We start from the raw sequence: 13,859 nt of genomic DNA, 5'->3' as shown, positions 1-13,859 counted from the left end.
CATTTTTTACAATAATATTATTGTATTGTCCATAAAATTACATCTATCTTTCTAACTAATAATGCGATAAATGTTTTAAATTGCTTGCATTTAGTTAGATTAAGGCATAGCCTATCTTATAAAAAAACTAATTATCGACATTCATTTATAAATAATATTCTTTTGTACATTGATAAACGAAACGGCTCAAAAAATACAAAATTACTTCACGTAAAACTATGTATTAATTTATTATGAACTTTATGTACAGTCAGCGTCAAATAGTTCGTGACACCCAAAGAAGCCAGAGTTCGCAACACGTCTTTGTTATAATTAGAATAAGGTTGTGTCATCAACTTTTTGGCCACTTTTGGTGTCACGAAGTATTTGACGCTGACCGTACAGTCAGAGTAAATAGAAATGAGTAGGTCATCCTTATAGAAACGCCCGAGCGCGGTTTGTATGTGAGCGCGCGCCAATACGTATGTGGCGCGCACGCACACACTGACAAAATTCGGGGCAACTCACCGCTAATCCACGCTAAATGACTTCACGTAAAACTATGTATTAATTTATTATGAACTTTATGTACAGTCAGCGTCAAATACTTCGTGACACCAAAAGTGACCTACTCATTTGTATTTACTCTGGTACAGTTGTCAGCGCATCAGACTATCCATTTTTGTTGCAAAATAGCTCTTATTCTAACGGCAATAAGATGCCATATTGCTTGATGTGCTGTTGCTGTACATTTTATCACCCAGACTATCGCTTATGAAGTGCCTATGGTAACTGTAATTATTTTTATTACTATGTAATTAGATTTGTATAATAATATAATTGTTACTATTGTATGATATTGTGAATTATTAGCGTTAATAAATGTATCATTTTAATTAATGGTTATTTTTAATTATACCTACGCATGTTTTGACCAAGTTATCTCGTAGTTTAAGAAACATTTTTGTGCTACTACAAATTACTTCCACCTTCCATAGGTATCATAAACTTTTTCTATGACAAACAAGTAACGTGCCGAAAATTAACATTGTTATATTTATTTTACACAATACCTGTGGTGGCAGCACGGTCGAAGTTACATTGATTAAATCACCCGGTATTTAATAAAGTTAAATGCGCACATCGCTGAATGCGACTCTCTCTTGCACATCTTCCCGCGTTCGCCCCGTACGTACCAAAGCGTCGATGTGACGTAATAGCTGCTAGGTGCGCAGTTAACTTCAACTTGACCGGGTTGTAGTTGTCTAACACTAAAAATCAAAATCAAAATTTTCTTTATTTGTTTAGACTAATTAAATTAGTTCTTGCAAATCGTCAAATGCTCTTAAGGAGCCTATACATGTCTCATTCTTTTTTTGCCCTACCAGCGCTTCGAGACAAACATTTGGCAAGTGCTGAGAAGAAGCGCCGCAACAAACTCAGTCACCACTGTCTGCCGGTTTAAAAATATAAAAAAGTAGGAAGTTACAATACATTCAGAAGCAAGTTACTTACCACGCGCTCCCGTTGATAGAAGGTGGCCTTTAAGACGCCCATCTAGCACGAGACCGCGTGGCAGTTTTGAATATATTTCTTTAGTGCCGTGCTAATTTCTAGGTCACCGTCCCAGATCCCAGTTATGACATTGACAGGAGGGCGCTACTATCAATATGTTACAGAATCGTTCAACTATACCTGAACCACTCTGTATTTTATGTTTCATAGGTACTGAAATTATTTTGAAAAAAATTTGCAACCATAAAATAGTGTTACAACTCATATTTTAAATAAATAACGCGTAATTTAGCATTCGGGACTCGTGTACCAACTCTATTTTAAAGGAAAACGTCTTTAGTATGCATAATTAATAAGTCCGTTGTTTGTTTTAAAAAGCACTTCCACATTAAAAATAGTTACAAAGTCAAGGCGACTGTTTTGACTTTTAAATAATCTAAAATCCAGATTACACTGGTTAAAACATAATGATTAGCACACTATTTGCAAATGAGGAACCAAATTCTGAAAACCAGTTTGTTTGGAACTATTATTATAGCTTTGAAGGTCTTTTTCGGAGTTCCTGTGAAACTGGACGCAAATAGTAACGTGCTTGTTCACACCTTTATTCTCTATTAGTCAATTTTACACCTAAATTCGTAGTGTTAAGGTGGAGTTCATAATGTATGATTGAAGTTGGACTTTGCACGTTAAGTTTCAAAGGAAATTGAATTTAAAAACTGAGACGTTTGAGTATTTTTTTAAGTGGCAGGTGCTAGCAAGGATAGTCACGCCGGTCTAGCGTGCACTGTCGTAATTCATCCGTAAGGTCGACTCGTAACCGGTAATTACCGGTTTTGGATCATGAACTCGTAAGCAAATGGTTAGGAAAGGCAGTTGCTAAGTACCACTAATGGAAAATCTTAGTACTTTTTTGTTGATTCACTCGAATGTTGATTTAGATTATTTTGGCTTGATAGATAAGTTTTACGGCCGTGTTTTTGTAAAGTCTGATACCTATTATATCTATCATCTCAGGATGTTTTATTATCATCATTTTAACATAATATTTTAATAACTTGTGTTGCGCCTTAACAAGAATTTTATTGTCTGTTTTGTTTACAAAAAAAAAACATTCTATAATATGTTTCTTTCTTTAATAAATTATGTAATTTTGTCGTGGCGATTGTATCTGTTTTTATTATAACAAAAAATATTGACAAAATAAAAAAGTTTGTGGCCCATGAGGGGATCGAACCCGCGACCTTCGCGTTATTAGCACGACGCTCTAACCAACTGAGCTAATGGGCCGATATTTTGGGCGGTGAAAATAAGAAACGCGCGCGTTCGTTGTTGACGTAACTCGCGGGGTGGGCGTGTCTTGAACGACATTCAACTGTTTGAAGAGTATTCAACTTTCGTTTACGTTTTGTAGAAAGTTGAATAGATGGCGTTACTGTGGTATTTGTGGGATACTGGGGGCACAGGTGATTTTGTATGGAAGCTTTTTTCGTTAGGGCAAAGAACCTTTGATAAAAACGTACCTTTTGTTCATTATTAGTTAAAATTATTTACCAGGCGAAATTTTGTTTCAAGGATCCCTGAAGCGATTTTGATATTTATTATTTTGTCGGTGTACAGTTCCGAAATGTTATGATAGTTAATTATGTTTGTTTATGCGTAAAGATGTTTGTTTACATGTTCGGCTAGTAAATAAGTATTATTATCTTGGTTTTACTAGTAAACAACAGTTCTACTCATATTTTGTGTCAACATTAACTTATTTCGGCCAGAGTTCAGTCATTAAAAGATGCAACAGTTAAACGATCACGTAGAAATAGATTTTTGCGAATTTGGACCTTAATTTTATTCCAATAAAAGCTTTTAATCTTTCTCCGAGCTCACTAATCGTCCGTGTTTGCTAATTTGTGTCTTATTTTTATTAGTTTAAGCTTTGAATCGCTTTTCGACCTTACCGAGGGGAATTTAAATGCCCTCGTGTAATAGTATAGGCGTTGCGTCCGCATCGACGTCACCGAAACAAATGAAACGCGGTCTCCCGACAGATGGCGTTGTACGCTTAAACTGTGACGTTTGAAAATTGTGGAATTTATTATTTAAACGCGATTCAATTGTTTTGTGATATGAATCGCTTTTCAGTTATTTTTTATTCAGGATTACTTTGAAGAATTGGCTGATTTATAATGACTTGATTGAATGCGCGAGTAACGTTACACAATATGTACTTAATTGATTTTCTGTTGTCATTGAGGCAATGTTGAGAAAGGGCAGGGATGTTGATATGTTGATGTTCTTCATCAGTCATGCCTTATAATACTCATCATTTGAAATGTGGGCGCTGTTTTGTGTTTTTGTAAATGTCATAAATAGAGTAAGATTGAACTACTTTTGTGTGTGTGGGCAGGTTCCACTAGGTGGACTGACTATCTAGTGAAGGTCACGGGAAGTACCTAGATCATGGATGCGGGGAGCGCAGGACCTTTCGTTATGGAAATCCTTGTGGGAGACCTTTGTCCAGCACTGGACGTCATTTGGCTGAAACGATTTTTACTTGCTGCAGTATTATAAAGACATATCGACGGATGATGATGAGAAGAAATGGAAATAAAAACAACACATTTATTTGTCAAAAAAGGAATTACTGCAAGTGCTAGCCATTATAACGCGCACTCGTCTCTCCATAGCGCACGAAAGTTTTATTGCCCCCATCGGTAGCGAGTCTTTGACTTTACTATAGTAATACCAGCGTTAAATAATCTTGAAGACTTTAGGGCCATTGTGGCCCTAAAGTCTAAACGTCTGAAATTCAAAGAATCCTATTATTACATTGACATTTTCATTATCAGTTCTTTGATTCCGTCAGGTCTTTATTCATTCACTTACAAAAACTGACTCCTATTTATTTATAGACAGCTAACAAGACATACACAATTAACTGGAAAAAAACATTGAAAACAATACGTGTTTATAGTGTTCTTCTTAGCCTTAATTAAAAGCTGCCACGACATGTGCATAGATTGCGTAAAAGCGTAGCATCGAGTAGTCTAAAAAGAATTTAAAATTTAAGAATTTAATTCAAGCCAGGAATCCAACATATCAACTGCATGTCTTAGATAATAGTGACTGAAGGTAGAATATAATATTTAAATGCAGTTTGATATCAGACCGCTGACTGAAATCTAAAAACCAGAAAACCCAGAAAAGAAAGCATAAACACCAGCAAAGATGACAAAGTAATAGCTGAAATCTATTTTTAGCTGTAATTCAAAACCCTAATATTAGGTTTACACGAGTCAGCTGTCAGTACCTGTCCCTAACAGTTTACAACCACGCAGAAGTTAATACCATTAATACTTTGATTATTGGAATTTAAACCTTGTTTCATTGGAATAGATGCTGTACTTTTTGTACTGTACACCCCCTTGTAATGGGTCACGTGCGTCGCGACACCTGTCGTGGGAGTTAGTCAATGACGTCACGCGGACTAAGAAACTAGATTTGTATTTCTATTGTTACGTGAAAAAATAAAGAAAAAACGTTATAACTTTTTTAATGCTTTATCATCATCATTTCAGCCATAGGACGCGGACATCCACTCCCAATATTCACAAATTAGATAATAAGTTTTAGAATACTTTTTTTAAATTATTTTTAGTGACGTTAACAATTTTAGTGACTATATTTTACACGTCCCTGTATAATTTTTACCCTACTGCTGTTTGAAAAGAAAATCACTGCCTAGACCAGTCAGGTCTAAGTGTACCTACTTACCTGTTTTTTTTTCTTCGTTTGTTGGTGGTGTGTTGCCATTTGTCGAGTAAAAACGGTTAAGGAAAGAAAAATTACGGAACGGAAGGATCGGACAGAGAGAAGAAAGTGATCAGGAGAGTGGATTGTGGTAGGATACAATTTGATATACAATTATTTACAATACATTAAACACATATTCCAAGTGTACCTGTTCCCAAAGGTATTAAATATTATGTAATACTGTCCCCTGCAGTGTTCCCTTGTTTCTGGCACAACGGGTCACGTGCACGACATCTGTCGGCTGATCGGGAAACAATGACGTCACACAACACGGAAAAATACCCGTGGATTTTGGAAGGTAAGGGGAAAGGTTACTTTTGTAGGTAGGTAATTAATTTACGAGTATCTAATGATGTAACAGCTCTAGTGTCAATGGAAAACCGCCATAGTTTTCTGACAAAGCTCTTGTGTTTTTTCCTATGTAATGATGTGGTAGTGCCGAAGTGCTAGATACGCCTTCGAAAATCCGGAAGACGGAACCGGGCGACGCGAAATTATTGGGGGAGGCCTATATTCAGCAGTGGACGTCCTGGATGGATGATGAATCATAAATATTTTCTATTCTGCGTTTATTTAGAACCTAAACTGGTAGATGATGAGCAAATTACTTGTTTTCTAGAACAATTTCCGACCCACGTCTTCCGGCTTTATAGTATCCATCTTTCTACGAATTCGTTAGTGATAAAACTCAGCATTTGGCGCCAAGTATTATTTCCCCATTGTTGGCACTTCTTGTGCATATCATTATCCCCTTTCGACTGTATGCGAAAATCCGGTTTATACCAGTTTTTTGGCAGCCAGCCATACACGCGAACACATGCGAAGCTGACATTCTGATCGTTTGGTCATTAATGATTATTTCAGGTGCTGATAGTTGGACTTCGGAATCAAGGGTCATCTTTAACATTGTGCTAGAGAGAGAGGACATAACTTTGTTCTCTCTCAATTGGTTAAAAATGTAAGTCTGTAGCAAATGGCATTTTGGCTTGTCCTTTTTCCTGTGAAGCAGATTGTGAAACAGGCAAGCGTGCGGATTTAATTCATATGCGGGCTGCCCGCATTACATTATTCATATTTTTTCTACTATGCAACCCGCACGCGGAACACAATACGAAATCTTTGCTCTGTGTGCAACCAGCAGCGTGATTTTACACGCACGCAGACCAGATACGCATCACGAAGCTAAAGAGAACATGTACTTAAATGGCAAAAATTCTAAGCATTATAAGGGCAGATAGAGTGACTTCTTTCTGATCTTATTATGTAATCCAGGCGTGGGTTCAAATTGTTCAGAACCCTCTAAGTTAAAATAGAGAGTGGGAGGGACACGTGAGCAGACTGCATTCACAGTATGTAAACCTTCACGGTATAAACGCTCAGATAGCTTTCGCCCACGCTGTTCAGATATTAGGGGGGTATAGGGAGGTTTTGCATGAAGCAAAAGCATTGGGACGCTAAACTTACGTATTATAGTTTGTATAGAAACGTAAACCTTTACGAGAATTTGAATTAAGCTCAGCGAGTAGCAGTAGTACCCTATTGAAAGAAAAAGTAAGAAAGAAAAAGAATTTATTTGGTTCAAACACAGTTTGACACAATATCAGATATTTGACGGAATAAAATTTATTGAATCAAAATGGCACCTATATACTCGTACCTATGCTCTATAGAATATAACGCTGGTATTCTGTAGGTTACTAAGTACATATAAAAAAATACCCTAAACATAACACTACGATACGGCTCTAATACAGTAAGTAGGACGAGCTTAAAAGTTTCATTAAATGAGTTACATAAAAACAAAAAACCCTTCGTCAGGCGTAATCGGGTAATTGCCAAGCGCCAAAACAAATGTGAGCGAATCTTTCACTCGCTAATTAACGCCATGGGACATGCGCTCGAGTGTTAGGTCTAAGGTCGGCTATGACGTCACAGGCGTGACCCTGGCCCTAAGAAGGGTATGAGAGAGGGCGCTCCCACAAATCACGCTAATGGTGGTTGAATTATGCATTTTTTCTCTTAAGACTCCAAACATTGCTTGGCTGTGACAACTACCTACTAAATATTTATAGTTAGTTCAAAAACCTACAAAATTACATAAATTAGCTAAATGCAAATGAAAAATGTATATTTTTCGCGCGTATTATAAATAATGGACTTTTGAAATTATTTGTAAGCATAGACCAACTCAATCGTAGTCTTAACAACTTAAACATACCTACCTACTCGTAGTCTTACCAATTCAGACGTAGACTCTGTGATTTACCACAATACGCTCTGACTTGGATGTTGTTTCGGGACTAAAAACTGGAAAATTCTCTTTGTAAGTAGGCACTTTTTTGTCTAAAATACCTTTGAGACATCGGTCTTGCAAAATGTGTCTTTGACAAGATCGGCTGCTTTTATTTTCAATAACTTCTTACAATGATATCAAAATGGAAACGTTCGAGAAAAAGAGGTACAGTTAACAACACGTCTGACTCTACATTTTAGTTTCAAAATAGCGCTTATTCCTTTTAAATAAGATACCACAATGTTCAGTTTGTCCGTCGTGCTTGCGACATCGCGCACCATTCATGGAGGCGTGAAAGAGAGCGACGATCGTCCTTCTGCGCGGGCGTGAGGTCACGTTCGTGACGTCATTGGGTCGGGAGTCGGGACTCGCACGGGCGAGGCCGGTGGAAGGTCGCGGTCGCGGGCACTCGGGATTACTTGGGAAGCGGGGATACTACGCAGTTCGATTGACGAATGGTATTATGTAGTAGGTTTTTAGTAAAGATTTCATTTAACGCTGCCTTAATATAAATAGGGCGGGGCACATAGCTCGTAGAGACGATGGTCGTTGGGGCAAGAATGTTCTCGAGTGGCCAAAACGGGCTGGAAGATGTAGCGTGGAAAGGCCTCCTACTAGGTGGACCGAAAATCTGCTAAAGGTCGCGGGAACAGCCTGGATGCGGGCAGCGCAGGACCGTTCATTGTGGAAAACCTTGGGAGAGGCCTTTGTCCAGCAGTGGACGTCATTTGGCTGAAACGAACGAACGAAGTATAAATACTCATTTGTAGGTACAGGACTTACAGGAGGCTCCTTTGGTTACATTGTCACCTTGACGGTGAAAATATTGTTTATGATGAAGCAAGCAACAGTGGGTCTAGACAAAGTGCAAATTATAATCGCAAACCAGTCGAAAAGTGGTCGAAAAGCCCCTTTTTTGTATGGAGTTTTGACGGATTCGATTTTCGATTCGATCAAAAGTGCGTTTTGTCTAGGGGGGCAGAAAAAGCTTATGTTATTCGTATACGGTCGGGGAATTCCGTGTCGGTAATCTCATCGCTGCACTGATGGATGATAATATCTGCGGGACTTCCCCGTCCCTAGTCAGCCAGGATCTCTTAACCGCTAATAAAACCCAAACAATGAAGGGCAAAGTCTAAAGTCCGCGTCACAGAACGAAGTTCAAAGCTCGATAGAACTCAAACCTCGAACTTTAGGCTTTTGATTGATTAAATTTTAACGTATAGTTTCGGGGGAAGGTACTTCACCTAGTGGCTAGTCAAGAAATATTGATGCCTAACGTTCATCGCCATGTGGGAAACTCGACGATTTAAAATCTTAAGAATATTTTAATTTTAAGCTAGAATATTTTAGCGCCTGAACGAATATTCACCTTGAGCTTCCCGCCGGGAAGCCTCCGCTAGAAAGGGATGGAGCGCCGTGTTTGTGCGCGGGCGTAAGGTCACGGCTATGACGTCACGGGCGGGACCCTCGGGAAGGTTGCGGTCGGGGGCGTTCACAGCGGGATCGGCAAATTCTCGAAGGTTGAAAGAATACAGTTTTTTGTTATAATATGAATGAAAGTTTAAGCCTAGGCGCAAACCACCGATTTTTAGTTGGCGGATAGTTGGGCCTGATTCTAATTTGTATGAAGAATCGGCCGATACCAAATCGGTGTAATGTGCGCACTTTCATACATCTCCATACTGATTAAGAGCCCGACCCAACTATTGGCCAACAAAAAATCGGTGGTCTGCGCCTAGGTTAACTGAAGATGATTGAGAAGTGTATTAAAATGCTAGACAGCTCGATGGACCGAGGATAACAACTTGAAGCTCTTTGGCGCTGCAGAGGGGAGATTGACAATGAGAAAATAGCCTGAAATGATGGCGACTAATCCTAGATCGAGCAACGAATTGGGACCTACATTCATTAATATTCAAGATTATGCCTGTTTTCACCATCCGTCCCTAATTGTTAAGCGACCTCTATCGTAACACATATCTGGAATTTTGTTTTCATAGGGGTCACTTAAAAATTAGGGTGAAAACGGACATTAGAGTAATAATAAAATTATGTTTGCCTTTTTCTCTACAAATGCGTCTCTGAGTTAATGCTAGTCCTGCTGTTAAAATAAAAAATTAAATAAGGTGGCACTTTTGGTCCTGATTTTTTATCAGGGTGTGGTCTCCACTCAAGAACCTGTATGTTCTCAAATCAATTGGTCTGCTTTGCATTTTATGTTCCTTGCAATTTTCATTTTAAGAAACTGGAACCAAACTACAGTAAACCTAACATCAAGTTTTTGCCAGGTGACTATTACAAAGTGACGAATTTCTTTCATGAATCTTGATCTTTAATATCCTCAGAATAAGGCCAATCAAATAAGCGTTTTCATGGCTCTAAGGAACCCTAAGAGCAAGTTAATGACATTCGGCGCCGCAGTAGTGGGTGATGCTCCCCCCTACCTTCAATAAGTCCCGTCTCCCTTCGATCCTGACTCCCACGCTTGCTGCAAGACAAAAGGCACACAAGCCCACCTGATGCTGGTCTTGCTAAACTAAAAATGTATAAAATGAGGGTAGATCACATTTTTGTAAGTTTTATAAGGTTTAACTTCAGCTGCAGATAACTAGGTAGGTACTAGGTAAATCACTTAACACCAGGTGCGATTGCGGTCAAACACCTGCCTTGTCTTGCATAAAAAAATATTAAATAACTAAAAATCTAAGGATACAAAGGTGAAATTTATTGTAGAACAGTTTCTTGCAAACCTCTGTGTAGCTATAAGCAGAGAACACTTACAGAAATGACTTATGTAAAATGTAGGTCCTTTCTAAAATCTCACGATTCAAGCAGAAATCGTTAGGTCCGTACTGTCTAACACTTGAAGGGCAACTAGGTACCTACGAGTATTTTTACTTAATTTACGTCTTTCCACTTTACTTAGTTACAGGTAGGTAATGTGCATAGTTCGTATGCAATTTATTGTTTTGTTTCTGTTGCCAGATTTCGATAGATCCTGAAGCCAGCCATTTATGTTATCAATTTATACGTTCCTGACCTAATCGTCCTCTATTTGTTTCCGATGCCTGTTCGTGAATCCCATATCTCACTTAATAATAATGGAAAAGAAAAATAAGTACGTAATTGAAAGACCCGCCCTAGTAATGGAATTTTCTTGAATAACTTCGGGAAAGTAAGCGCCAACAAGTAGGTTGGTCCATTTAAAAATCTCATCCGACCGGCCAGCAGTGCTCTGTTTCTGTCTTCTCCATTCCTAGGTAAAGATGCGGTCTTTTTTCGAGCGAGTACCTACCTAGAGCATAGATTGAAACAGATTCATGTTGCTAATTTCATCGTCATCATCATTTCAGCCATAGGACGTCCACTGCTGAACATAGGCCTCCCCCAATGCTTTCCACGGTGATCGATTGGTAGCGGCCTGCGTCCAGCGCTTCCCTGCTACCTTTACGGTGTCGGTGGTTGCCAATTTGTTTGTGTAAAATTGTCTGTATTGGCCAAATCTCTTGAATTCATCTTTCTTGTTCTTAAAGAAGAAAAAAAAAGTGTAACCCACAAAAAAAATCATCCAGTATCGTATCCAGGTTAGGAGATCGGTACTAAAATAATACTATGGACATTTTTAGAACAGAACAGAACCCTATTAGTCAAATTCATTTTTAGAGAGATAACTGAAATGGACTTTCTAGCAAAAATGTTTCGACTAAACTCTGCAAAGTCTAGCATATTCTTTCAGCACCCTCACCGCTCTACGTCAGTCCACACCCTGCAATATCGGAGCAGGGGGTACGCGTGGGCGGCTGACGTCAGCACGCCCCCACCCCCCTTAACTTGACATTCGCGAGGCTGTATCGATCCGCCGCAATGCCGAGGCCGCCGGTGTTTACATCCACTCGTGAATGGAATGGCTATTCGTAGGCTAAATATAATTGTAGGTGTTCAACTTTGCATTGAGATGATCGTCTGTATGGTGATTATTCTTTGGTAGCTGTACAGATTAATTAATTCATAATTAGGTAATAAAGGTTTTCTCACCTTTCAGCTGACAGTGTTAATACCCTAAAATCTTCATGTAGCTTTAGGATTGTATTCCATATCGATTCTAATTAACATTGATTGATACCTTCTGAAAATCCGCTATTACGAAAAAAGGAAACAAGCGTCCACTTGCCTTGCCGTGCCTTGTACAACGTGCGTCATTCAGGCGTGGTCTGTGGCAATTATAAATGGTAGGCACAGCCTATGCATGCGAATATGACGTCAAACGACCGACCCTCCTGCAAACAAGGGGTTGTGTTCATACTTCATCGAAAATAAAAATGCAGATGTCCGTGAATTTCGATTGAGTGGGCAGAAAATCAAATATGAAGCAGTTAGTTAACTATATCTTCAGAAAGTAATAGTACTTCTAAAACCTAAATAAAATAAATTTTCTTCACCTGTATCCTCCGTTACGTAAAACTAAGTTGCCTGGTTGTGAAAATGTGTGCTCAATTCCGCATGCGCGAAGTGTGCGATCAAGTTCTGCTGAAAATCTTTTAGACGGTCTGTATTTGCACGAAGTCTGGCCTTTATTCTAAAAGCTGTTCGATTATGAATGTTCTTACCCTTTAAAATGATTCAATCACGTGACTAACATCATGATTTTGAAATTCAGGCGTTATTTCAGTACATTTTTTACCGTTTTCAGCGAATAGTTTCGTGAAAACCTACGCTCAAAATATAGCCATTTGCGTCATTTCACGCCCATGCTAACAGCACCAGGTCATCTAAGTGAGTACTTTGCCATTAACGTCATTGCAACTTGCAAGACATTTGTCTACCATTCCTATGAGTTAGGTATGTCTATCTACGAAGACTATTAGCACTTTCCTGCAATATGCGCCATCGATGCGTATTTAGTATTTCCTACAAAGTGTTATAAAAATAAAAGGAATTGAGCAGCTTCAGTAGTGCAAAAACTCGTATGAGCTGGAAATTAGAGTGTAGATTCTATTAGCATTATTATAAGGAACTAAGAATGGTCAAAGGAAAAATATTCATAAGTAGGTACCTACGCGATGTTTTAAATTGTTGCAAGTGTTATATAACTTTTAACTGTCAATCAGTTATTGTATTTATTTATTAGGTACACCAAAAAAGTCACATTTGTAACTAAATCTCACAACTAACGAACTTATGTTCTATCATCATCTCATCACGTAATCCAATAAGTATGAGACAATTTTTAGAGAGCTTTTATAGAGCTTCTACGACAGAACGGCGAGCGCAGAAAGCTCGCAAAAACGGTAGTGTGAAATCCAACCTTTCAGGGAGATATTCGTAACGAAAAATACTTTTTCAATGATTATAAGAATGATTTTAAGTATACAGGGGTGATTTTGTAATCAGTATCCAGATAGGAGCGACTCAGAGTCAGTAACTTCATCGATTTACGTAAAGAAAACAACCTTTTTTTCACATTTAATTATAAAAATAATCCTTTGAAACTTAAGATATGGGCAGCCACGAATTAAATTTTCAATATATTTTTTTGCTAAAACTACCACAATTAAAAATAATTTGGATAAAGTTTACAAAGTCACTCTGTATGTACATATAATCTTTATCTCTTTCATCTATATGTTACGGTTAATGTGATAAATTGAAAATTATGAATAATAACCGGTTATTATGAATAATTACCGACAGTCGCGGTAAAAGTGATAAATTAATAACATTTATCAGTGATTATTTAATAATTCAACCTTAGTACTAACAAATATCATAAAAGAGAACAACATCTTGTGTACGTGCTCTTGTACAGCCAAAATTTTTGAACGTTTTGATATCATATAATTTGGCAAAATGAGTTTGGAATGTTTCTTGCATAATATTACTTTTCCATGATGCCCATAACATAATGTTTTGATTTAAAGTGAAAAATAGGTTAAGGTGCGGCGGGGGTGGCCCTTGGGCCACCCCTAAGCCGCCTATTTAGTTTTATACACACATAAATGACCTCATATTAATCACATTTACCACATCATGAGGTAATTATTCATAATAACCGGCGATTATTCATAATTTTCACATTTATCACATTGACCGTAACATATACACCCTTCTATTTTAAGATCAACAGGTTTACCTATGTTCACCATGACGTAGATACGTGAGTTCTCGATAATTTGTAAATCGTAGGCGAGTTACAGAATTCTTTGAATTTGGTGTATTCAAAATGAATTATTTCTAAAAGTAAACTGCCCCAGGTTAATTT

At 38.0% G+C, this 13,859-nt stretch overlaps 1 non-coding gene across 1 annotated transcript; it reads right to left on the bottom strand.

Annotated features, from left to right (window-relative positions):
• Positions 1–2,710: 2,710 nt before the first annotated feature.
• On the bottom strand, positions 2,711–2,784 carry TRNAI-AAU (transfer RNA isoleucine (anticodon AAU)). The gene has a single exon. It is a non-coding gene; the product is annotated as a tRNA-Ile (tRNA).
• Between the last annotated feature and the right edge of the window lie 11,075 nt (positions 2,785–13,859).

This window comes from Ostrinia furnacalis, unplaced genomic scaffold (genome assembly GCF_004193835.3).
Source record: "Ostrinia furnacalis isolate ACB-3 unplaced genomic scaffold, ASM419383v2 OfSCF6976, whole genome shotgun sequence".
Taxonomy (NCBI): Eukaryota; Metazoa; Arthropoda; class Insecta; order Lepidoptera; family Crambidae; genus Ostrinia; species Ostrinia furnacalis.
This window is presented reverse-complemented; position numbering and strand designations above follow the sequence as displayed.